The sequence below is a fragment of the Carcharodon carcharias genome, chromosome 2 (genome assembly GCF_017639515.1).
Source record: "Carcharodon carcharias isolate sCarCar2 chromosome 2, sCarCar2.pri, whole genome shotgun sequence".
NCBI lineage: Eukaryota > Metazoa > Chordata > Chondrichthyes > Lamniformes > Lamnidae > Carcharodon > Carcharodon carcharias.
Window position 1 is genome coordinate 34,018,316 of NC_054468.1, and position 27,624 is coordinate 34,045,939.

Sequence of the window (27,624 nt, forward strand, 5' to 3'; positions counted from 1 at the left end):
CTTTTCTGGGGATTTGGGTGGGTTCACGACCTCTGATAGAGGAATGGGTGGTAATAAGCTAGAATTGTTTTTTTACCTCAAATAGACTAACATCCTTTAAAAGCTATCTCTTTCTGTCAGCCGTTAAATTGAAATGGATTTAGGCAGGCCCGTTGAAAAATGTATTCCTGATTTCCCAAAATGGAATCTGCACTGATCAGTTGGGGAAAAAGAATGCTATCTTTCTCAAACGAAGTGTTAAGCAGATTCTGTAGAATTGAACTTCATTTTGGTAGAATTTTGTTACAATGTGATTTTTGTCCTTGTGCAAATAACTGGGGGTGGGGAGAATCAATGGAACGAGAAATGTTCATATGAGCAAGAGATGGTAGGGCAAAAAGAAACAGACCTTTTGAGTGATACATTTAACTTTAACATGAACCTGTACACCTCAGGTAGAATTAGCCTATGTACAATACTGAGTAATTAACTCCATCAGTTATTAGCCCTCACAGCTGCAACAGCAGGCAAAGGATGGTAATGTAGTGATCCTAGCAATCCAGAGGTCTGGAATCCTTGATTCTATGTCCTTGCAGACATGGTGCATAATCCCTGGCAGATTCTGTCGACCAGGTAGGAGGCTGAAATTTTGGGCTCCGCCCACAAAGACAGGAATGGAAGCCGGGAGGGGACCTCAAAAATACTGGCGGCAGTATACAAATAAATACATCAATTTCAAGGTGCAGACCCTGGCAATAATGAGCAGCACAGGCCACAGATAGAACAGGAATACTGCTCTCCCTCCAAATGTGATCAATTGACACAGTTTCTCAGCATGCTAAGAGTCAGGGGCTAACCTAAAGGAGCAGACCGGTTACCCACACCTTCAGAAACTGACCAGCTGAAGGCAGATAGGTAAAGAATGGAAAGCCACTCATGACTGCCCCAGGGCATCACCATGGCCCCTTAAGAGGATCAGAGGGGCTGAGAGGGCCTCAGCACTTGTTGTGGCTGTGCTCTTGGCACTGCACAGGTGGCAGAGAAAGGGCATTCAGCATATTTTTGGGCCTTAAATGGGGTCAGCACTTGCCTGGCATCATGGAGACAGAAGAGCAAGAGGCAAGGATACCAAGGCAGCCATCCAGAACGAAGGCTCCAGCTGGCAATGGGGCACAAATGGCAGATATTGGGCCCTCTGGCAATGAGGGGCAACATTCTCTGCAGGAAGGGCAGAGGAAGGAAAGAAGAACAGGAAGGAAACAAAGGACAAACCCTGAACAGGATCAACCAGACGAAGATGGAGCTACCTGGAGATGACCAAGAACAGTGTCGGAGAAGACTGCAACTCTCCAGGCAGATGGTTACAAACATCTGTGCCCTCATTGCTGAAGACCTCACTGCTCGCAACACTGGTCGCCATGCCCTGTCAGTGGCCAAAGTCACTGTGGTCTTGAATGCGCTTTTGGCTCCTTCCAAGAGTCAGCTGCAGACCTTAGCGGCATCTTGCAAATGGCTGCACTGCACTGCATTTCACTGGTCACTGATGCCAGAGCTGAAGAGCGCATTCATTTAATGACCGACATGGCCTCTCAGGGACAGAGGGCACTGGGTTTATACCTCCATTGCTGGAGTCTCCCAGGTTCAGGATGTCATCGATTGTACCCATGTGGCCATTAAGGCACCAGTGACCAGCCAGTGAGATCCATCAACATGAAGGGTCTCCACTCCTTCAATATCCAACTGGTCTGCAACAACAACAGGAGCTTCCACCAAGTGCACACTCGACTCCCTAGCAGCTGCAATGACTTCTTCATCCTCCATTAGTCCAGGCTACCTCAATCTTCATTCCATCCCCCAAGCTGCATGTACGGACACTGGATAAGGGAGATCCCTTGAAGAGGGATCACCCCTCTATAGGAGGCCCAGCCACAGAAGTGATACAGCCAATGCCACCTACCCATCATGACAATCATTGAGCAGGCCATCAGGTTCCTGAAGATAAGATTCTGGTGCCTGCACTGACCTGGTGGTGACATCTATACCCTCTTGCAAGGATCTTGGTCATTGTGGTGGTTTTCTGTGGTCTGCATAATATTGTCCTCCAGAGAGGTGTGGGCCTTGAGGAAAGTGAGGCCCTGGAAAGAGACAGCTCATCGGGGGAGGAGAAGGAGCAAGTAAGAGAGGAGAAGGAAGAGGAGGCAGAGTGGTGAACAGAGTGGTGCCCCTGCTGCCACCCTTCAGGAAGAGGACCCCCCAACTCTCCCGCATGGTCTCCAGCATTAGATCCAGGTCAGCATCGATGAAGCGAGGGTGTGCCCTGCCCTGGGTGTCATACTCCCGGCTCTCCTGTCCATCTTGCTTCCCTCTGATGCAGTGGAAAGCTTTAGCACAAACTGCAGGTCTCTCCCTGAGGACAACCAGCAGCCTCAGTGATGACTGCCGTCGATGTCTAAGTGAGTCCCACACTTCATCTGATCTATCTCCATTCCTACCCCCACCAGCTCTAATTAGGCAAGAAACCCATCTCCATATTAATTAAGGGCTCACCCTGTGAAAATCTGAACTTTAATCAGTTCTGATCCAAAAACAGACCTGGCTCCCATTCCCACCTCCGTGGTGAAAATTCAGCCCAGGGCGTCCGTACCTGAGAAGAAGTCACAGTATATGAGGAACAAGGCATGGAGCCCATGGGAAAGTAATCTGCATTTGCTCTGGAAGGTGGTAGCATTGTGGTAATGTTACTGGACTAGTAATCCAGAGGCCCAGACAAATGCCCCAGAGACACAGGTTCAAATCTTAATATAGCATCTGGGGGAACTCCAATTCAATTATATCTGAAACAAAATTAATAATAATTATAAACCTATCCAATTGTCATAAAAACCCATTTGTTTCACTAATGTCCTTCAGGGGAGGAAATCTACCATCCTTACCTGGCCTGGTTGATATATTACTCCAGACCCACAGCAATATATTTGACTCTTAACTGCCCTCTGAAATGGCTTAATTAGCCACTCAGTTGTAGGTGACACACCATTGCCTGCTGAAGGGCAGTTAGGAACAGGCAACATATACAGGCTTACATCCCAAGAATGAATATAAAAATGCAACTAATTGTCAGAGTCAAGTTAGTCATTGAATGCCTGATTAGTCACCTGACATCTTTGGGAAGCATGACATAGGCATTGGTAATTAAATAAGGACGCGCTGGGATCTATTTACAGATTGCAAAAAAGCGCCTAAAGGGAACATGGGGAAGATGATTTAATGGGAGAAAACTTCTAAAACTGGCTTCTTCCCAATGTAACAACCACAAGAAAATACCTGCCCTGATTATGCACCAGGAATACACTGAAAACAGAGAAAGATTTCACCCACTATATGATCAGTAACTCTCTGTTACTCCAGAGGAGTAGCAACAACATTTGCAGGATATGATTTGAATTCATAAACATCTAAGTGTGATGGGAGATGTAAGAGCTGGCAGATGAAGAGTCATAGAGTCATTATGACACAGATGGAGGCCATTCGGCCCAGCTTGCTATAAACTTTCAAAAACTGAGATGGTCTTTAACTTGAATGAATGAGTTAAAATGTAGTCCTGTCCCCATCAGCAAATACAATGCTTTTGTTAAATACTGACCTTCATGTGGCTGTGTGAAGCCTCACTCTAGATTTCATATATTCCTTATAAAGCTTTATTTGTATCTACCATCTGCTGCTTGATCATGAGCTTTCTCTTTTAACAAACTGAATAAAGTGCAAACACCTGGTACCACTGCCAGGTTATGTAAACCATTGAACCTGCCACTTGTGCATAATTAAAGTTATATGAAAGGTCATCCATGATTACTGTTCACAGTTGTTTAGCCCTGAGGATGGTATAGAGCACCAGTTGCACCAAGAACAGTTAATCTCACTTCTTTCTGCCTTCGTATTTAAAAGGTGAGTTGAGAGTAATTTTGAATGTACAGCTGACCTAACTAAATCTCAAGTACAATCAATTCAAAACCATGATCATAGCCATCCATAAAGATTGCATCTGTTAAAGTGAAAACTCTTCTTAAATGTTATAATTTTAAAAGTTGTTTCACATTAAGATATCATAAAGATTAACACAAACAGTATTCATCTTAACAGCATGTGAGAATGTATAGTGTAAATAAATTACAAGCACTAATCGTGATGTGAAGATGGGATAAATAGGTTAAAGGATAAATTAAATATGAAATTCTCCTCACTGAAACTTGATCTTCTTTCTATTGTTAAATAGAAAATGCAAAAAGAGGAAAATTATACATTTGAATCATAATTTTCTTTTACAATTATTCAATCTTCAGTGCTCAGTCTTGAGCCCTGAAATCAAAGAGTTCCCAATTTGGAGTCTCTAATAACAGGAGTGCAAATTAGAGAATTAGGTATCCAGGGAGACAGATCAACAGGTTCAAATGGCAGTGCTCCACTTTTCCAGCCATTGGAAAATCAGGAGCACCTAAAATTGGGCAAAGACGAACAACCTCAACTAATTATCGACCACCTCATCCTCTGAGTTAACTGCATGCTCAGAGCACAGCTTTGTCCATTAAAGATCCTAAACAACTGCCAAATTTTACCAGGAGCACATTTTGAAAGTTGTTTTCCTTCACAATAAAACATGTTGTACTGTTTAAATTACAGAATGAATAATTAAATGGGCTATATTACAATCATCTATAACTCACTGTTTTAATAAGACTTTAAAGGAATATTGAGTCAAGGATGAATATAAATAGTAAAGACATTTTCAGTATTATAATTTTACTGCATTTGGTGCAATGAATCAAGCACAGGTTTTTCATCTCTGGGATCTGGATTCAGGTCCATCCAGAATTATGGTTAAAAGGATCCCTTTGTGTACTACCAGAATGAACCTTTCATTAACTAGTTTTGATGGTGCCAACTCATTTCCTATCAAACAAGGGCTCACAACATAAGATTGTTTCAAATGTGTTAAGCTGGTTACCACTTAGAGATGGTGGAGTGAACGGGAATGATGACTCTAGGGCTGGAATTTTCCCATCCTGCCCACGACGGGTTTCGTGGCAGGCGGGAGCAGAGAATCCAGCGGCAGCAAAAAGTTGCAAACCCGCCATCGTACAAACAAGTCGCAATTCTCCTGACAGCGTGCCCATGGCGAGATGGTTATCCTACCGACTGATGGTGCGAATGCCATTTGCATTCATTAGCATGTCATGAATGCTCATTAAATCAGCTGCTCGCCGGAATCTTGCCATAACTTCCGATCTTCCATTGCGCCAGCAGGAAATAATGTCGGTCTCAAATTTGTTTGATTAAAGGGGTGGCGTGCACAAGTCAGACCTCTGTTCACTGGTAAATTTGAGGTGAGTGGAATATATCTGCACTGTTCTTGTTACAATGGATGCCGCTTTGCTGGGGCTGTAAGGTTGGACTGTTCCTTCTCTTTGCTTTCGTTGTCCCAAGGAACAGCACTGTGCTGTGGTACTCATGCAGGCCTCCACTTTCAGAGACTAGCATTTCAGTTGGGGGTGGGCTGTGAGGCAAGGGTCAGGTTGACAACGACTACAGGGGCAACAGGGAGGGAAGGGCAAACACCATGGGGGCCTCTCTGGGGTCACCTTCTAACCTCTTGTTGCTGCAGGAGTGAGCAGGAGTCTGCTTTGAAAGAAAGGAGGAAGACCTCCTTGAGCTGAAAGCCACTGGCTTCGTTAGCACTATTAAAGGGCTACTCAGAACTCATTGGCTACACATCAGAGTCGTTGCATCTCAAGTATAACACATAGGAATGTAGGCAACAGTGAGGGAGGCAAAGCTGTATCATATATGGCATTCCATCAACGAAAGCTTGTCATGTGTTCACGAAGTGTGACACTCCTAATGGGCCAAAGGGCTCATTAACCATGAGCAACTGGTTGGTCATTAACATGCCATGTCAGAGATTGGAGCACAGAGCTAGGTTGGGTCAATCATGTCACCTAAACTTTAGCATCCCATGCAGGGCTCAAGATGTTACATATCTGTGTTGCCATCTTGGTCACCTCAATGTGTGCGCTAGTGTCTCAGGGACAAGGCAGCATGCAAGTAGGGCAGTAAAACTATGGACCCTTACAGTCTCCAGATATGTCATCTTCTGAGCTTCACTTTCTTGCCCCTCGAATCATTAATGTCTTCAGTGTTTCCTTTCAGACAGAAGGCAAAAGCAGATATAGATCCAGGGCTCAATGCTGCCTTTGTCAGGGTCCTAATGCAAATGGAGGCAGCAAAGGAGGGAGAGGCGACTCCAAGAGCAGCTCCAGCAGGAGGGACATGGTCAAGCGGAGCCACAGCATGAACAGGAGGGTCAGGAGGAGAGTCCCAAACAATGGGGCGACTCGCCAGACCTAGAGTTTGTTGTCCAAGTGTCTCCTATTTACAAATGAGTGAGAGGCAGTGCCGTGCATGTCTGTGCTTGTCCAGAGATCTGGTACATCACATGTGCCACATTCTTCGTGAAGACCTGATACCATGCGGAATTGGAGCCTATCCTCTGCCAGTGGCTTTGAAGGTGACCACTGCACTCAATTACTTGGTCTCTGGTTCTTTCCAAGGATCAATAGGTAGCCTGTGTGGCATTCATGGGATGTGGACTTCGCTGGCTGGGCCAGCATTTATTGCCCATCCCTAATTGCCCTTGAGAAGGTGATGGTGAGCTGCCTTCTTGAACCGTTGCAGCCCATGTGGTGTAGGTACACCAACAGTGCTGTTGGGAAGGGAGTTCCAGGATTTTGATGCCGTGACAGTGAAGGAACAATGATATATTTCCAAGTCAGGCTGGTGAGTGACTTGGAGGGGAACTTCCAGCAGGTGGTGTTCCCATCTATCTGCTGCCCTTGTCCTTCCAGTTGATAGTAGTCGTGGGTTTGGCATCTCTCAGTCTGCAACACATTGTTGCATAAAGGAGGTCACAGATGCCCTTTATAGGAGGGCCATCATTATGTCAGGTTTGTTCTGGATGAAGATAGCCAGGCTGCGAGATTCACCAGCTTCGCCGCCATCTCAGGCTTCCCTAGAGTGCAGAGTGCAATAGACTGCACCCATGTGGTTATACAGGCTCCATGTCTGCAGGCCCTAATGTTTATAAACCGTAAGGGCTATTATTGCATCAATGTGAAACTGGTGTGTGATCACCGGAAGCACATACTGCCCGTTTGTGCATGGTACCCTGGGAGATGCCACAACTCCTACGTCCTGAGTGGCTCCCAGGTGCCTGAGCTTTTCAAGATGCCATTACGTCTGCAGGAATAGCTGCTTGGGGATAAGGGGCCCAGCTGAAATACTGGCTGATGACACCAGCCAGTTGTTCCAAGGAGAGGTACAATGCTGCTCACAGGTCCACATGCTCCTGATCGAGCAGACCATAGGGCTTCTGAGGGTGCATTTCAGATGCTTGGACCACTCAGGTGGCTCACAACAATACACTCCTGACAGGGTTTCCCGCATCATCACAGTGTGTGGCACCCTTCACAACCTGGCAATGAAAAGAGGTGACTTCCTGCCAGAGGGTGACCTGGAGGAGGATGACAGCTCATTGGTGGATGAAGATCCAGAGACCCAAGAACCTCAAGAGACTTCTGAGAGTCAGTATGAGCACGATCACGCCATGGAGGAAGGAAGACGTGGGAAACGTGCCAGTGATACGTCATTCGTTGGCAGGTTCCAGGAAGAGTAAAGTCAAGTGAGGGAATATGGCTACATCTCTCCTAGCCCTCAATGCCATCTTCTTTCAACTCAGGGGATGTCCACCCACTTGCAGTGAGAACGAGTCCCGCATTCACACTTGCCTCATGAATCGCCAGGCCATGATCTTTGCTTTGGTCCATGGGGCCCTGTGAGTGATCCCATCAGGATGTGTGGCCATTGAATGCAGGTCCAAGTGCAAATCTGGCAAGACCTGCTGGACCAAGGTCCCCATAGTGGTTGCCAGCCTTAACATGGTGACCTTGAGGTGCTCGCATGTTGGAGCCACAACATCAGTTAGAACATGGACAGACTCCTCCAATGTTCGCTCTAGTCTGCTGAGTGACTGCCAAATCTCTGCCTGATGTTCCGCCACCTGTCATCGCATCTCCAACATAGATTTGGCAGCCACTTCCAGAGGCTCATCATCTGACTTGGACCAAGTGGGTGGCTGGTCTCCAGCAGCCCTCTGATTGCCGGAGACCTGGGCTGTCCCTGCCTCCGCCTGCTGTGGGGACGTGTCAGTGAGGCGGTCCCCAGAAAGTGAGCCTGAGCCTAATCTACATCTGTGCCCCACCAACGTGCTTGTCTCTGAGCGGATGGAGGGTGTGTGTGAGCGCTGTGATGGCTCTTCTGTTGCTTCCTCTTCGGATGGAGTCTGGGGGCTCGCTTTGGCGGTGCTAAACTGGCTTGGGGACCTCGATCTGCCGGTGCCTAGAAAATACAAAATAAAATTTCAGCTAATGAGCTAGATAAGACGAAACGTGACTGTGAATATCAGGATTTGATAAAGTGATGGAGCTGTGATCTGTACTGGGTTGGTGGGAGAGGGCGATCTCCCCTACCTTACAGGAGTGATCCCTGTCCTCCCCAGCCAGCTCGGCTGCAGCCGCCTCAAACTCAGTGAGGGTGATGATGTCAGCCGTCCCTCCGCGGTTCTGTGCTCTCTTGCGCCTGTTGTGTGCTAGCTTGGCCTGTATGAAGAAGAAAGAAAGGCGTGTAATGAGAAGGGGTGGAGCAGAGGTTGGATGAGATGCATGTACCCTGTGTGTGGTGAGTCCTCCACAGAAGGGCCAGGGGTTGGACTGTGAGCAACATGTTAGATATGATGGTGGTTATGTGAAAGTCTCGGTGAGAGAATGAGTGTTGATATGTGTCCCCCACTAATGGTCGCGTGAGACCCCTGAAGAGAATAGCCATTTAAGTGCATGATGCCATGATGAGAGTTTGATATTGGAGAGTGTTGATGGATGACTTACCCTGACGGAGCGGATCAGATCATTCACCCTCTTCCTGTGCTGGGTGGCACTTCTGGCGCAGGTGCCAGCCGCACTGACCTGCTCCGTGATGGTCTCCCAGGCTGGAGAGGCGAGGCTGCTGTGCTTCCTGCAGCCGTTCCTGGGATAGAGCACTTCCCTGTGCACTCCCACCCCTCTGATCAAGGCTTGGAGTTGCTGGTATGTGAAGCAGGGTGCTGCCTTCCTGTTCAGGCTCTCGGCCTTCCTCTTCTGCCTGTCAGACATTGCCGGTGGGCTGGAGAGAGTGACACCGTGTGTTGGACTGGCATTTAAAATATGGTGCCCAGACCTTCGAACCTGCCAGCTGACAGCGGGCAGACAAATCAGCTCCCGACCCGCCAGGTCATTCAGGCCAATACACATCTCTGCATAATTAATGCGACCCCAAGTGCAGAGTCGGGCGCGAATTGCCACCATTACAGAGACAGGGCTGGGCGCTGCTGAAACCTCTTGCTGCCGCACTGAGGGCAGAATTTTCCATGCCCGCTGGTGTCGGGTGTGTTCGGTGGCGTGAGCGGACAATATGGCGAGAGGGCCAAAAATCGGTTTCATGGTGTCATGAAACCAGTTTGCGATCATCCACTCAGCCCATCAAGGGCAGGCTGCGTTCCCCGCCATCGGACGTCGGGAACTTCATTATAATGCATCAGCATGTCAACCCAGCCCATGGGACTCAACCCTCCCTCCAGGATTACCTGCCTAAGTTGGCAGGAAAACTTGCCGCTGCAGAACATGTCTTGACAAGTGTGATGTGCAGAAGTCGGGACTTACTGTCAGGGCCTTGCTCACATCACAGACATCCAAGGAGCAGAAGATGCTGGAGCCCAACAGCAACAGCACCCTGGAGGAACATCCAAGGCAAGGGGGGTGGATTCTCATGGACAAGGCTCTGCTGCAAAGCAGCTCACGGAAGTTGGAAAGTCACCATTGTTGCTCACAACAGATGATGGTCGAAAGGGTAGCAGAGGAAGGTCTAGGATCGACTGGGAGAGGAAGAGATGTCGGAGGTTGAGGATGGGGGAGGCAGTGAAGGTGTTGGTGAGAAGAGGTTGTGGGGGAGGATGAAGGTATCTGGGGGTGAGGTTGGAAGGGGAGAATTAAAGTGTTTGGGGGTGAGGTTAGAAGGTGTCGGGGAGTGAGGTTGGGAGGTGCTGGGGGGGGGGGTGGTTGGGAGGGGGGAGGGAGTATGGGGGAGGAGAGGGTAAACGGGGGAGAAGTTGGCAACTGGGGAGGTAGGTGTAAGGAGGGTGGAAGGTGTAAGTGAAGGAGGTCGTGGGGGGAAGGAGAAGAAGTCCGGGGGAGGAAGGGGTGCGGAGAGGGGAGGGAGTTCAGGGAGGGAGGAAGGGGTAAGAGTGGAGGAAGGAATCGGGAAAGGGGAAGGAGTAAAGTTGGGGGAAGAAGTGAGGGTGTCTGAGGGAGTCAAGAAGAGGTAAGGAGTAAGGCTGGAGGAAGAGATAAGGCTGGAGGAAGGAGTCGGAAGCGAGGAAGGACTACGGGTGGTGGAAGAAGTAAGGTTGTCTGAGAGAGTAAGGAAGGAGGAGGGACTAAGCAAGGGGGAGTCCAGGCACTGGGAGGACTAAGGGCCCGGGGAGGTGTCCACAGGGGGGACGGGTTTTGGGGGGAGCGATTCCAGGGTGAGCGGAGGAGTTCCGGGGCAGAAGGGATTCAAGTCGGGGGAAGGGGTTCCAGTAGGGTGGAAGGGGTTGTGTGGCAGGGGGGGGTTGGGAGGAGTCTGGAGGGGTGAACGTTCCAGAGAACATGGGAATGAGGGGTCTGGGGTCGGATGGGTCCATGACTGCCTCCTGGGGAGAAAACTGAGAGTGGGTATAATGAGGGAATGGTGAGAATGTCCGAGGGCTGAGTGATGCGGTAGGTTGGGAGGGTGAGGGTTCAAGAAAAGCTGTAGAAGGGACAGCGAGGGTAGTTGGTGGGGACTCGGAAGCAGACATGGACCCTGGGGGTGGGAGGAAGGAGGTCGAGGAGGTTAATCTGGATGGGGGTGGGATTTTCAGGAAGGAAGAGAACGTACACATTATCCTGGACATCCCTGAAGGAAAAGGGTTGTGGCTGGTAGGTCACGGAGGTGAGGTGGAAGGTGATGCCGGGGGGGGCTAACATTGATGGGGAAAAAGGAAATGGATGATGGAGGAGGGGAAAAGAAAGTGATGCCGGTGGGGCTAACATTGATGGGGGAAAAGGAAATGGATGATGGAGGAGGGGAAAAGACGGTGAGCTGACAAAAAAGTGAATCCAGACCATGCTGTCTAAATCAAAAGTGAAACAAGGGTCGTGGTGGGCGAGATCAGGTGCTGCATGGGAGTGTGATCAGTGGGTCAGCAGAGATGCAGGTCAGCTCAGATGGACAATTGAAAGAGAGCCCCAGCAGGTAGCATTGAAAATGCTCAGGACATTGAGAGTGTGATGGATGAAGGCTCTGTGTGTGTGGGAGAGAGCTTGCACGAGGCTCCGAAAGGCCCTGCCACACACACACTTTTCCCTCCAGAATTACTCGTGGGCCAGCTGCTCCCTCTGCGGTGACAGAGGGCGAGGTTGAGGGGGTCACAGGCAAAGAGGACTCAGAGGGAGGGGACAGCCTCTGAAACTGTGTGGGTGACCCAGGAGGTCCAGCTGCTGTTCCTCCTCCCTTCGGGTCCCCAGGGGCCCTGGCCTGACTCCTCGAGGGGAAGGAGCACCTGGAGGGAGGTCGAGGTGCCCTGTTTCCCTTTCACATTGCCACTGCAGGAACTCATCCATGGCTACCGCAAAGGAGTGCAGGTCTGCACACATCTCCATGTTCTGCTGGACCAGGATCTCCATGGTGTCCGCCATCCTCCCCATGGAGACCTGTGTACGAGCACATGTGGGCACCGCTTCATCAGAGAGCAGACGGATGTACTCCTCCAACTTGCATGCCACTGTTGAGTGCTTCTAACAGCTCTGCATGATGTTCCCCCGCCTTCTGTTAATTCACCAGGATGTTGGAAGGCCAAATCCGGAGTCTCTTCATCTGACTCGGACCTCACAGATGCCTGATCCCCAGCAGTCCTCCGAGTGCCAGGAGCTTGCCCGAACCTGCCTCCTGCTGCTGCGGACATGTGTCTGTGAGGTGACCATCAGATTGTGAACTGCTCAAGGTCTAGATCCCACTGAGGTTGTGGCTCTGTGATGGTGGAGGGTGTGAGTAAGCATTGTGACATGTCTTCCAGCATTCTTATTTCCAGCTTTTCAATGGCAGAGGTGTCCTCTTGGCTGGAGGTGAGGACTGGATGGAGCTGAGGGACTGGCTGGCTGAGGGTGTCAGTTGTTTGGCAGAGCTCCCTGTGAACCAAAGTAGAGGTAATTAGTGCATGGCAGCAGAGTCACAAGCAGGAGAGAGAGCACTCACAGTTGCATTGAGAGAGGGATGATGTGGTACAGGATCCTCGTGAGGTAGTTCACCATCCAGTTCACCATCACCACAGGCATGGCCCATGTCCTCACCAGTCAGTGCAATGGCACACTCCTCAAAGTGAGTGAAGGGCTTAATGTGGGTTACTCCATCCCCAGTCTGAGACCTCTCCCTGCCAATGTGAGCAGGCTTCTCTTGCATGGATACAGATGGAGAGAGTGTGAGCAGGACACATGGGACTGAGTGGAATGTTTGTGTGGTGAGCAGAGACATGGACAGGATGGAGACGTAAGCTTGAGAGGATATGAGCCTGATGGAGAGATGAGGGTGTGTGAGAGTTAGTGGTGTTGTCCCTTGAAGTGTGAGATCCCTGTGGATGTGTGATGGGTTTGTGAGTGTGTGAGTTGAGAGTGATGAGAAGCGTTAGTTACTCTGGTGGAACAGATGAGACCATTCATCCTGTAGTGGCACTGTGTGGCTGTCCTCTTTTGCAGAGCATTGGTACTGACCACCACTGCCACCACTTACCAGGCTGAATTGGTGATGCTGCTGCCCCTCATGCGGCCAGAGGGGGGGGGGTAGAGGATGTCATGGCGGGCCTCCATGGCGTCCAAAAGGCACTCGAGGGACACGTCACTAAACGTGGGGGCTGCAGTCTTTTTGCCTTTTGGGGCCATCCTGTCTTCCATGCAGCAGCCAGGGGCTGGAAGCGCTGAGAGGTGTGTGTGTGGCTGGACTTTAAATATGGCGCCTGGTGTGATGAAGCAGTGAGATGATGGCATGGTGGGTGAATGAGAGCCCGCCTGCCTGGAAACAGCGCATTTCCCAGGAATGCATAATTAATGTGGTGGATTTGGGACCAGACCGCACGAAAAGCCACCATTGTAGCCAGCGGGTAAAATGTCGTTTTACCCGCCCACTACCACATTTAGTGAAAATCTGGGACGCCTCCACCCTTAGTTTCATTATGGGAAAATTCCACCCTAGATGTTTGAAATGTTATCTTGTGCTTTTTTAAAAATAATTTAAGCATATCTCTCAATATGGTTGCATTAAAGATAAATGTATATTTTTATCTTAATATATGTCCTAATGCATGTTTCTTACTCTTTAAAAGGAAATGCCTAATGAAACTTGTCAGCTTTTACACTGCATTCAACACTGGATATAATCAATCAACATTTTTTGACCTTAAAGGATTGGGGGAAGAGGTCGAAACAAAACCATTGAGAGCTAGGTAAGGACCACACTGGCATGTGAGAATAAACTAGCCTTACTGATTTACGAAGGATTTTTTTTTTAAATTTAGGCTGCCAACAGTTAAAACAGAAACTCAGAAACATTGATAGCATGAGTTTTAATAAGTATTTGCTAAGGGGAAAAAAATGAACAACATTTATATAACTCTCAGAAAGACCATTATTAGCCAAAATATCTAACCAAATGATTATGTTCCTCAGATCTATTACCATAAATTGTCCCTCAACATGGCAGAGATTTGTTGTACAAAGCAAATGGTATGGAAAGCAACAAAGATTGACTCCTAATCATTAGAAGCCGATGGAAAGTAGGATTGAGAGACCACAGGTTGTGGTGAGAAGGATCGAAATGATAATCTGATGTTGACTTTAATATTGATCTTTCATTGATAAATTCATGGTAAACCCAATCTACTTTATAATGTATAAGCGATTGAAAATTTAAATAAAGATTTGTACAAATTTACTTATTTTTATTTCAATCAAAGATATCCCCAGATAACTGATAGTCACTTTTGCAAGATATGGTTTTTGTGTGGTAGATATGGACACCAGCCATTTGTTAGATGCTAAATAACTCTTAGGCTAAACCTGCTACTTCAATGACCAAAGGACCATGAGCCAATTGTTGGCCAAACCTGAAAAATCTATAGCTGCAAATATTACATAGTATTAACAGGCCAGAAACAGGCCATTGAATCCAACAGGTCCATGCCCGAGTTTATGCTCCACACGAGTCTTGTTCTATCCTTCTTCATCTTACCCCATCAGCATATCCTTCTACCTCTCTTTCACCTCTGTATTTATCTTGCTTCCTCTTAAAGACAGGTCATCGCAAATACTCCTTGTGGTAGTGAGTTCCACTTCTCAACACTCTCTGTGTGAAGATACTTATCCTGAATTGCCTTTTGATATTATTAGTGACTATCTTATATTGATAGCCTCTCGTTCTGGTTACACTCTCATTTGGAACCATCTTCTGTACATCTATTTCATAATCTCAAGATAACTATCAGGAAATTTCCCAATCTTCTCCTTCAAGAGGCGCAGTCTCTCCTGATAGAACTGAGAGGCTATTCCTATCATTCTAGTAAATCATTTTGCATCATCTCCAATGTCTCTATAGTCTTTTTATAAAATGGAGACCAAAACCTAGACCAAGGCCTGAATTTTTGTACAGATGAGAGACTATCTTGGCAAAAATGGCTGCAGAGGCACGAATTTGCAAGTCCCGCCCCTGAACCCTGCCCTCATGGTGGAGGGGGGGGGGGGGAGCAAGGATGCCTGGAGGGCTGGATAGGTGTGGATTTTAAATTGTACCTCCATGGTTCACAGAGGTAACCGAATATGTTAAAGCACAGCTGACTCAGTCAGATCTGATTTTCACTAGTGGGATGTCCAAAACACTACTTGTGCACTTTAGACCTGGTATGAAAAGATCTAAACATACTGGAATTCTTTGAAGAGGTAGAGGACCCCTTTGGAAAGGTTAGGTGCCCTTATGGATATGGTCCAGGGACACCTTTGGGACTGGTCAGATCCCTTTGGAATTGTTACAAGCAGACATGAATGTGTGTAAAATGTGCAAAACTCGTTAGAACTGTCAGGCTTATTGAAGCTGTCAAGAGAGCTGCCAAAGGGAGCTGTCAAAGGCATTTAAATCTTAGCCCTTTAAACATTTGAAAAAAAACTGCCTGCAGTGTTAAAAATTCAGTGCTTGCTATTCCACTCTGTCTGTTGACATAAGCCTGAAGGTTACCATTATAGAGTTAGTGCTGAAGGACAGATTTCATGACCTACCATTATCACAGCAGGATGCCTGTCCGTTCACAGTTTAACAGCTCCAAGTGCTTTTAAGCCTTTGAAGCGAGACTACGAATACAAATGCATGTTTTCACAAAGGATTAAAGAAAGTTAGATGTAGTGAGTGGGCTTTTATCAATGGGAGTGTTTTTTTGAAATAGTGAATTCAGCAATTGACACCTAAGAACTCATGCGTGGAGTGGGCAGATAGGTGGCAGGTGAAGTTCAATGCAGAAAAGTGTGAGGTGATGCACTTTGGTACAAAGAACATGGAGAGACAATATAAAATGACAATACTATTCTGAAAAGTGTGTAGGAGCAGAGAGACCTGGTTATATGTACATAAGTCATTAAAGGTGGCAGAACAGGTAGAGAGAGCTGTTTCTAAAGCATACATTATTCTAGGCTTCATTAATAGGGGTATAGAGTATAAAAGCAGGGAGGTTTTGATAAACTTATATAAGACACTGGTTAGATCTCAGTTCTGGGCGCCACACTATAGAAAGGATGTGAACGCATTGGAGAGAGTGCAGAAGAGGTTTACGAGAATGGTTTCAGGGATGAAACGCTTCAGTTATGAGGAAAGATTGGAGAAGTTGGGACTGTTTTCTTTGGAGAGGAGAAGGCAAGGTGGAGTCTTGATAGAAGTTTTCAAAATCATGAGGGGTCTGGCAGAGTACATAGGGAGAAACTGTTCCCGCTCGCAAATGGATCAAGAACCAGAGGGCATAGTTTTAAAGTGTTTTGCAAAAGAAGCAAGCGGGGTGAGAAAAAACTTCTTCACACAGCGAGTAGTTAGGGTTTGGAATGCACTACCTGGAATGGTGGTGGAGGCAGGTTCAATTGAGGCATTCAAGAGGACATTGAATGATTATTTAAAAAGAAACAATGTGCAGGGTTACAGGGAAAAGGCAGGAGATTGGCATGAAGTTAAAATGCTCAGGGAGCTGGTGCAGACATAATGGACCAAATGGATTCCTTCTGCATCGTAACAATTCTGTGATTCTGAGTCCTACTCATGGTGGAAACTGGGTGAGTTGGCATGGAGGGTGTAAAGGTGGTGAGTGTAGGGGCATGGGTTGGCACTAGGTTGGCATAAGGGTTATAAAGAGCTATGGGGATGAGTCAGGAACATAGGTTGGCATGGAAAGGATGGGGGTCACGGGAAGTGGGCAGAGGAGCATATGTTGGCATGGAAGGTATAAGGGTCCATGGTTACTTTTATTCATTTATGGAATGTGAGCGTTGCTGGCTAAGCCAGCATGTATTGCCCATCCCCAATTGCCCTTCAGAAGGTGGTGGTAAGCCACCTTCTTGAACCGCTGCAGTCCATGTGGTGTAGGTACACCCACAGTGCTGTTAGGAAGAGAGTTCCAGGATTTTGACCCAGCGACAGTGAAGGAACGGTAATATATTTCCAAGTCAGGGTGGAGAGTGGCTTGAAGGGGCATTTCCAGCAGGTGGTGTTCCCAAGTGTCTGCTGCCCATGTCCTTCTAGATGGTAGTGGTCAATAGCTTCTGGTCAATAGTAGCCCCAGGAAATTGATAGTGGAAGATTCAGTGATGGTAATGCTATTGAATGTCAAGGGGCGATGGTTAGATTCTCTCTTGTTGGAGATGGTCATTGCCTGGCACTTGTGTGGCGCAAATGTTACTTGCCACTTGTCAGCCCAATGCTGGATATTGTCCAGATCTCGCTGCATTTGGACATGGACTGCTTCAGTATCTGAGGAGTCATGAATGGCACTGAACCTTGTGCAATCATCAGTGAACATCCTCACTTCTAACCTTATGATGGAAGGAAGATCATTGATGAAGCAGCTGAAGATGGCTGGGCCTCGGACACTACCCTGAGGAACTCCTGCACTAATGTCCTGGAACTGAGATGACTGACATCATGGAGGATATGAAGGGGTATGGCCGGGTGCTGGAGGGCACGAATTGTCATGGAGCTTATGAGGAGCAATGAAGATGGGTAGAAAGGCATGGGTTGGCATGGAGAGTTTGAGAGGCATGGGAGGGTGGGTAGGGACATATGGTGACATGGGTTGACATGGATGAGCATGGGGGTTGGGGAGAGGGGTTGTCAGGGCTGGAGGGCTATTTTTTGTTTTACACCTTTATTCCATAGCTTTGACAAAGTGCCGGAACACCGATGCCAGGCTTTCGCTCAGCCCGCCTCTGCATCCGGCAGCCTCCAAACTTTTTCCGCGGGCAGTGACCACAACTTGCATTTTCACTCAACCTTCCCCTTCCCTGCTCCTGCTCCCCCCACCCTGCCCCATCCCAGAACAAAGATCCAAACCTCCAGGGTAATTTCTCCCAGGTCAGGTTTGTGGAGTTGGGAATTGCCCCAACTTTGCGTACCTGACCTTCCTCTTTCTCACAGGGAAATCTGAAACTGATCTCAGATATGGACATGCCTTATTATGATTGTTCAGAGTGCCATTACTATTTGAATATCTTCTCACAGGAACTGGTCCCTTTTGGAGCCAAGCTGCCTACTTAGCGGAGCCTAATCATTGAATCACTGTTGAATCTCATCAGTTCCTGGGATTAATTTCGAGAAAGACGGATAGAAAGCAGAAAGTTATGTTGTACACTTGGCACTGAATTTCCTATCTGGGCAGTAGAGTGGAACATCGTACTGACCTGCGATTGAATTACAAATCCTGCCCAAACTGACTCTTCTATATGTATTTTTTGAAACTAATTTGTCTAATCTCTACCCAGTTTCTGGTGGGTAATGGCTGCAACATAAAATCTTAAAGATGACTAGTGAAATGATAATATTCACACTGGAACAGCATGAGATGCTACTCTAAGGTTTAGACAAAGTAAATGGAGCTTAACTATGCAATTAATCTTTGGCGAACCCAGCTTAGGCCACAGAAAAGCATTCTGAGCACAAAAATTCAGGAAGATTTGTATACGTTAATAAAACAAAAATCAAGACAGAGATAGAAGACCTCCAGATCCTTAAATATTGAACTATATAGGAACATCAAAATTCTGAAGATGCCAGAAAAATGAAATAAAGATAGGATATACCAGAAACAATCAGAGACTCTGTGGAAAGGACAAAACGGTTGACACTTTAGATGTGTATATCCTTTATCGAGTTCAGTCTTGACAAACTGAGAAGATCGAATTAACTCCCTAGACCCAACTGTCGGCCCAATTCTTATTGTTTTAAAACCTTGAAGACTCAGGCTCAGATTTTCACTCCCAGGTTGGGCGCACTGAGACGGGTGAATTCTTGATTCTGTGAACCCAACCTTTAAAAATGGCTACCTGCAGTTGGGATTTTCGTTCTGGGGTGGGTGGACTGAATTGGAAGTCAGGCTCACCATCTCCGGAACGAGTGCAAAGGCTGCTGGGCGCAGAGGCGGGGCTGGGCAGAAGGCCTGCCTTTGTGCTCTGGCAGTTTGTTATTTTTTAAAAGATTAAAACAAAAAACAGCGTTCCAGCGCTCACTCCTCACCCCCACACTCTCCCCATGGCCATCCACACTAACCTCTGACCTGCCACCCACCCCCATGCCAACCCATGCCCCTCTACCTACTCCCACATGATGCTCATGCCCCCTATGCCACCCACATCCCCTTGGCCCTTAATAGCCCCATGCCAACTTAGTGCCAACTCATGCCAACTAATGCCCCCACCCACCATGCTTTGTCCATACCCCTTCCATGGTATCACATGGTATCCTTTGAAGTTCTTTGACAGTTCCTTGACTGTTCTTGGATAGCTTTTACAGTTCCTTGACAGCTTTGGCAGTTCCTTTACAGCTTTGACAACTTGACAGTTCTAATGTGCTAATGCACTTTTTACACACAATCATGTTTACTTTTAACAATCCCAAAGGGTGCCTTACCTTTTATAAAGGGTGCTGTACCTCTCCCAAAGGTGTCCTGGGATCACATCTAAAGGGGTACCCTACTTCTCCAAAGGGGTACACTGGCTGTCCAAATTAATCCACCAAGTTCAGACCTCCTCTTACTTGGTCTAATCTACATACCACAGGTTTCACAGTCCTGGCCTATCAATATCCTGCTTCAGTGGAGGCAGCTGGTGATTTAAATGGTCAGCTGCCTCAGTAAACCACGCATACATGAACCCTGGACCAAATCCAGTCCCACCCCCACAGAAATAGGACATGCTGTATTCAGGAGTGGGGCTTTGAATTTCCAGCCATATCTGAGATTTTCACTACGAAGGAGAGCATCTGTCATAGCAAAATCAAGGCCTCAGTTTAAGATTTATGGACAGGTCTTTTCCTATTTTCAATAAAGTGAACTTTATTCTCTGAAAGTTCTAAGAAAATTATACCCGTTAGGCTGAATGTTATATCTGGTGAAATATCTACAAAGGATGCAACATCAATCTGATTTAAATATAGAATGGTTACCAATTTATACAAGTTGGAACCAGGAACCAGAAAATTACAGTGATCCCTCTGAAATCTGGCCAATTATTTAATAACAGGGAGTTGGGGTGTGAAGAGGAGAAAGCTGAAATGTGAATGGGGAAAACTTTCTGTGCAATGAGGGCAAAAACAATTTCTAGAAGACACATAGAACCAGCAAACTTTCATTTATATAGAAAAAATTAAATTAAGTTGTGAATAATCAAGTGAACATATGCTTTTGGGTCACTAATGAAAATGGGAGGCCATGTAAAAGAAGAAGAGACAACAAAAATAATAGTGGAAAATGTCAATTTGTATCTGTTTGCATTACATAATCTATCCAATATAATTGATGCTTTCAGGAAAGGGTCTTAAATTGAACAAACCACAATTAAAACTTGTAGGATGCAAGTGACAAATTCATTCAATCCAAACATGCTTGCTTTTGCAAAAGCAAAATACTGCAGATGCTGGAAATCTAACATAAAAACAAGAAGTGCTGGAAATAGTCTGACATTCAATGGCATTACCATCGCTGAAGCCCCCACTATCAACATTCTGGGGGTTACCATTGACCAGAAACTGAAGTGGACGAGGCATATAAATACTGTGGCTATGAGAGAAGGTCAGAGGCTGGGAATTCTGTAGCGATTAACTCACCTTCTGATTCCTCAAAGTCTATCCGCCATCTATAGGACACAAATCAGGAATGTGACGGAATACTCTTCACTTGCCTTGATGAGTGCAGCTCCAACAACTCTCATGAAGCTTGGCACCATCTAAGATAAATAGCGAGCTTGATTGGCACCCCATCCACCAGCTTAAATGTTCGCTCCCTCCAGCACCGATGTACAGCAGCAGTAGTGTATACCATCTACAAGATGCACAGCAGCAACTCACCAAGGCACCTTCAACAGCACCATCCAAATTCGCAATCTCTACCATCTAGAAGGACAAGGGTAGCAGATGCATGGGAACACCACCCCCTACAAAGTCCCATCCAAGTGGTCATTAGAGGGTACTCTGCACTGTTACTGAAACAGGAGTAGGCCATTCAGCCCCTCAGACCTGTTTCACCATTCATTTAGATCATGGGTGTTCTGTATCTTAACTTCATCTTGTTTATGTATCCTGTGAGACCCTCACCCACAAAAAAATCTATCGATCTCAGTTTTGAAATTTTCAATTTACTCCCCAGTCTCAACTGTTTGAAAGAGTTCCAGATTTTAACTTCTCTCAATGAAAAAATGCTTTCTAACATCACCCCTGAATGGCCGGCTCTAATTTTAATGTTGGAGATAGTCTCATTGGAGATAGTCATTGCATGGCACTTCATGTAGTGCGAATGCTACTTGCAACTTGTCAGCCCAAGCCTGAATACTGTTCAGGTCTTGCTGCCTGCAGGTGGACACAGACTGCTTCAGTATCTTAGGATCTCAAGCTGAATACATGCAATCATCAGCAAATTTTGGACTTTATAATGGAGGAAATGTCATTGATGAAGCAGCTGAAGATGATTGGGCCTAGGACACTATCCTGAGGAACTCCTGTGGGGATGTCCTGGGGCTGAGATGATTGACTTCTAATAACCACAACCATCTTCCTTTGTGCTAGATATGACTCCAACTATAGGTGAGTTTTCCCTCTGATTCCCAGTGACTCCAGCTTTGCTAGGGCTCTCTGCTGCCACATTCAGTCAATTGCTGCCTTGATGTCAAGGGCGCTCACTTTCACCTCACCTCTTGAGTTCAGCTCTTTTGTCCATGTTGGATCAAAGCTGAAATAAGATCAGGCACAGGGTGGTCCTGGTGGAACGCAAACTGAGCGTCAGTGAGCAGGTTATTACTGAGTGAGTGTCACTTGATATCATTGCCAGTGACACCATCCATCACTTTACTGATGATCAAGAGTATCAAGAGTAAACTGAAAGGGTGGTAATTGACCAGGTTGGATTTGTCTTGCTTTTTGTGGACAGGACATTCCTATGCATTCTTCCACATTGTCAGGTAGCTGCCAGTGTTGTAGCTGTATGGGAAAGCTATACTAGGGGCACAGTTAGTTCTGGGGCACAAGTCTTCAGCACTATTACTGGAATGTGGTCAGGACCCATAGCAATTGCAGTATCCAGTGTCTTCAGCCATTTCTCGATATCACGAGTGAATCAAATTGGCTGAAGAACGGTATCTGTGATGCTGGGGACTTCAGAAAGAGGCTGAGATCGATCATCCACTCGGCATTTCTGGCTGAAGATGTTGAAAATGCTTCAGCCTTGTCTTTTGCACTGATGTGCTAGGTTCCTCCATCATTGAGGATGGGGATATTTGCGGAGCTTCCTCCTCAGGTTCGTTGGTTATTTGCCCATTACCATTCATGACTGGATGTGGCAGGACTGCAGCATTTAGATCTGATCTGTTGGTTGTGGAATCGCTTAGCTCTGTCTATCACATCCCGTGTCTGCTGTTTGGCACATAAGCAGTCCTGTAACAAAATTACATCCTGTTGTAACTTCACCAGGTTGACACCTCATTTTAGGTATGCCTGTGCTGCTCCTGACATGCTCTCCTGCACTCTTCAGTGAACCAGGGTTGACCTCTAGCTAGATGGTAATGGTAGAGTGAAGGATATGCCAGGCCATGAGATTACAGTTTACAGTTGAATATAAATCTGCTGCTGCCAATGGCCTATGTCGCCTTATGGATGCCCACTTATGAGTTTCTAGATCTGTTCTAAATCTATCCTATTTAGCCCGGTGGTAGTGCCGCACAACACGATGGAAGGTCTCCTCAATGTGAAGACGGGACTTCGGCTCCAGAAGGACTGTGAGGTGGTCACGCTGACCAATACTGTCACAGACCAATGCATCTGCGACAGCTAGGTTAATGAGTACGAGGTCAAGTAAGTTTTCCCTTTTGTTGGTCCCCTCACCAGTCCAGCAGCCATGTCCTTCAGGACTCAGCCAGCATTGGTACTATTATTAGCTAGCAGCATTTTGGAACCAATCACAATGTTGTGGGTCCAGAGTCACATGTAGGCCAGGCCAGGTAAGGAGGGCAGATTTCCTTCCCTAAAGGGGACTATTGTACCAGATGGGTTTTTAGGAAAATTGACAGCAGCTTCATTACTGGGACTAGTTTTTAATTCCAAATTTATTAATTGAATTTAAATTCCACCAGCTGCCATGGTAGGATTTGAACTCATGCCCCTAACCTACCTCTGGATTACTACCATTACCACTATGCCACCACTTCCCCAGGTGGGTAATTGTTCTACTTGTTGGAAGGTCTCAGATTCAATCAGTGCAGTAATAGGGGCATTGTAATTGGCATCAGTCTCCCTGAATCAGAGAAAGGAAATTCGAGCAAGATTCTCACTCTGGAATATCCCGAAACTTCCAATTGCTATTTAGTAGCCTCTGCTTAAAGCTCAAGCACTGGATGTCAAGCAAAGACAAGAATTGAATTGTCTGTGATGTTGCCCACAATCAAACACCTTGCTGCTGCTTGTTATCCAAACTCAAAACTTAATTAAGGCCATTTGGCCAAAGTACCAGGGGGCATATGGTGCCCATAGAACAATATCTCTGCTGGAAGTCAACTGCTCAGAAGAGAAAGGGAGGCCATGGGAGTGGACAAAATGACAGAAATTGAGGAGGTGGAATATGAAAAGGCGTGGGGGGGGGCAGATTCTGCAATGAAACTGACAAAGGCTTGGTAAGAAAAAGAAAAATTAGCAGTAGGATGGTGTAAAGCCTTGTAGTAGTAAATGTGAGTTAAGATTGGGCTTGACAGTGATGTCCCACAATTGATTTCCTACCAATGCTCACTGTCTTAGTTCATAAGTGAAGAATTGCCAGTTGGATGAGTTACGAGGCAGCATACAGTGCCCATGGAAATATAATGTGAGGAAGAAGTCAAACACTTCACTGCTCTCCTGAAATGGAAAGAATGGGAAAGTAATTGGCAGTACAAGGAAGAACAGGTGTAACACATGATTTGGGAGTTAGAATGGTTTAATAATATAAATTATATTTCCTAAAAATTGTTTATTTGTATGCCAATTGTCAAATAATCAATATGTTTAGGTAAAGAGTTGTCAGATGGAAGTAAAATAATTCTTCAATTCATCGCTAAGTTATTTTAAAATGACTTAGATTCCACTTGCCAACTAATCAGCACTCTCTTCACATACAGTACAAATTGTTGCTTTTCCCTTACACTGATATTCTTGCAAAGTGTCCTGATGAGTGCAAGATGAAAAGCTTCAACGTGTTCCTTTTTCAGCAATACTCAAGTTCTGCGCTACTGAACGACTATTTATTTTAACATGATGCTGTGATCAAAACCGAAGCATTTGTCTAGAAGATAAATCACTATTAAGTGAGTGGAGAGTATGCTCTCACCTTTAGTGAATGATATACCCTGGAAACGTCAAGTCAACAATTCTCTCCGTGCCCTGAAAGGTTCAGTGGACAGGAAATTATTCTCGTGGGAGAAAGGTTGCCCTCCTTTCATGCACATTCACTGGTAATATCTCACCTTAAAATAACCAGTCAACGCTTTAAATAAAAATGTTATGTGTGAAAGTTCTTCCGTCGCCAAGCAGAACTCGGCCCTCAAAGTGAGGCAAACGTTCACTCCGCGCTGAACGGAGATCTGAGGATAGTTAAAGAGTTGTCACTCCAGATTAGGAAAGGACTGTGCAAACGAACTAATGGAAACATCGTGGCTGTAAACATGCACTGTTTGAATAAAAATATCCTGAGCTGAAAGGGGCTCATAAATGCTTTATTTGTCCGGAGCTAACAAAAAAAAATCCAAGCAATAGAGCTCTACTGGAGGGGGAGGAATGATAACGTATTCTGTATTTTAAAGGCTCAAACGTTTCAAATAAAGGAGGGAATGCAAGAAAAATAGAAATAGGTCTTCAAGAGATTGGGGGGATTGTTTCTGATTAGCAATATTATCAGAATGATGTGTTATCTAAATACTAATAATTCGTACTGCATTCAGCCTGAGAATCCTTTTCTTTCTCCCAACTGGTAAACATTGTTCCAGTGGCTGTCGGTGGGAAATAGCTCAAATCAGCCAAAAGTATTATCCCTTCAATCCAACAGTCCAATTAAAATTCTCTCAAACTAAATATTATTGTAGCTTTCTGTTGTTTCGCCTGCACTATTTAAAGGATAAAGGAATAAAACAGCGAAAAGTTACACAAATAACTGATCAGCTCTGCAACCATCTGCAGAAATGTCCAAACATGTCTAAAGACTGAATGAGGTTTACCTTGCTGCTGATCAAATATTTTGAACGCCCCCTTCTATTTCTGCCTTTTCAAGAGTTATCCTTGATGTTGAATCTGGAAGGATGCTGCTCCTGTTGCTAGCGTCTGCATCTGCTAACCTGCCGCTGCCTTACATCCTCAGTCCAGCTCATCTGGTGGCAGTGTGTTCCCATTTCAAGGACGTTTCCTCAGATTCCAGTGGCGGAGAGCAGGTTCTCTCCATTTGGACTCTGTACACGTGTGGGAGATGAACTCGGTGCAGCTGGTCTTAAAGCTACATCACAAACTTTCATCTGGAGAGAGATACAAATTGTATTTTGGGCCCCTGACAGCTATTTGATATATTTACATCCAGACCACCAGCAGTGCAACCATTCCCCACCCCACCACGCCCGCCCCCCCCCCCACTTCCCCGCACGACTGCTGATTATCCTCCCTACTAGTCCCAACTCCCCAATCTTTACCCCCTACCCCCCAGGTTACCATGTCCTTATCCTTCCCACCTTTTTCTAGTTTCTTCTCCTTTGGTCCTCAGCTCACTTAACTCCATAACCTACTTCCTAAAATTTCTTCCTAATTCCTGACTACCCAACTGTACCTGCCCCTCCTTCCAGCTTGCTAGCTTCACCAAGCTGTTGCTGTCATCCCGCACTGCCCATCAAAACCTGGGGGGCATTTTAACAACTTATGGGGCAGGAGCCCCACAGGATCATGCAGAGAGCCAGTTTGACTTCACTAGAGAGTAAAATTGCGAATGGTGTACACCCAGCATTGCACCTGCTCTCATCCATTTACCAAGGAGTGGGTTACATTATAATTGCCCTGCTTATCTCCACTCCTCCTCACAAAATCCACCCTAAAGCCTTCCATTTTGTCCAGCTTCTGCTGTACCACAAATCTTTCTCTATTTGGATTCTTGGAACAAACTGTTGGCTTGTAACTACATTCTGGCCTCTCTCACCAGACCCTACTTGAAGTCTTCCAATTTGGCTTTCTGCCCTGGCCAAGTTCATTTCCTGGGTGTTGCCCCCTCCTGGTTCTGCTCTTACCTGTCTCAACATTGCACCACATTGTTGCCAATTACTTCTCTTCCTCTGCATAAATGGTCATTTATGCATCCATGGTCCTGCCCCTCCCATTCCTTTAATCTTCTCCAGCTCTACGGCATTCTGAGATATCTGCCTCTGGTCTCTTGAGCATCCTCAATTTTAATTGCTTTGCCATCAATGGTTGTCCTTTCAATTGCCTCGATCCTAATCTCTGGAATTTCCTCCCTAAACCTCTCTGCCTCACTACCATTCCTCTTTTAGGACACTCATTAAAAAGTACCTCTTTGACCAAGATTTTGACCATTTTCCCTGATATGTGGCTCAGTGTTAAATTTTGCTTTATAATGTTTCTGTGAATTGGGGCATTTTATTACATTACAGACACTTCATAAACATCTTGAGTGTTGCTGAAAAAAAAGACAACAAAGGTTTTTGTTTTGCACTCATCAGGATAGACGCAAGAATGCCAAATGTCAAACAGAACAACAATTAAAGTTGCATGAGAAAAGGATGCTGATTGGTCACCAAGTCAACTCTGATTGGTCGAGATGTTGCCCTGGTGAATGCACGGCACACATGCAATGCATATAAATATATATTTATATAAATACCATTTATTGTTGTTGCTACGGTGTACACTAGCTCCCTTCGCTCTCTTCCTTTTCATTATCTACAATGCTACAGCTTGGTAGTATTCTCTGAAAGCACATTGTCAGCTTCCACATACATTGTTGATAACAGCCCCATCTTGTTGCACACTGAATTTGCAAAACTCTCAATTTGCTTGACTGATATCAAGGCATGGAAGAGCAAAATTTTCTTTTGCTACATGTTGGAAAAATTGAAGCTAAGCTCTTTGACTCCAATCAACATTTGATCAGCTTTCGCAAATATCAGGTGGAATTTTGTGGAGGCAACTGGGGTCTCGGCTTCCAGCTGGAGAGCTGGCGAGACCCCCATGTTATCTTTATTAGGGAAGGACTACTGCATTTTGTGCTGCTCAGGCACTTGACAGGCCAGCAGCAGCCCTCCCCTCCAGGATCAAGGACTCTGAGAAGGGGGGGAGGGTGGGGGGTGGGGTGTGTGGAAGTTCTGCCTGCTGACAGATGCCAGCCAATCAGAGTCCAGCAGCTCTTCTGTACTCTGCAGTGCCACCAGGGAAGCGATGGTTGCTGCCAATATTAGGCAGCTGAGGCCCAGGATTGAGGAGAGACAGAGGCACAGGTGAGTGATGGATCAAAGGGGAGAGATAGGCTGGGGAAGATTGTCCGCAGCCAGGGCAGGGAAGTGGCTGTTGGCGGCAAACCCACTTCTCAATGCCGGCTCCCTCGATCAGGCACTGAGTGCCTTTGAATGAGGGACCCCCTAGAGAGCCCACAAGCTAACCACCCAGGTTTGTTTATTGTGTTCCCTACATGTTGAG

General features: G+C 46.3%; 1 protein-coding gene across 11 annotated transcripts in view; it reads right to left on the bottom strand.

Moving 5' to 3' along the window:
- The window catches only part of vwa5b2 (von Willebrand factor A domain containing 5B2), a 139,071-nt gene that overhangs the window by 83,825 nt on the left and 27,622 nt on the right, over positions 1–27,624 (bottom strand). The window contains exon 2 of one of the 11 annotated variants that reach the window (XM_041204005.1): positions 25,155–25,445. The exons of the other annotated variants lie outside the window; for them this stretch is intronic. The gene's annotated coding sequence lies outside the window, so the exon portion shown is untranslated. The remainder of the gene's footprint in view (positions 1–25,154; positions 25,446–27,624) is intronic. 11 annotated transcript variants of the gene reach the window in all.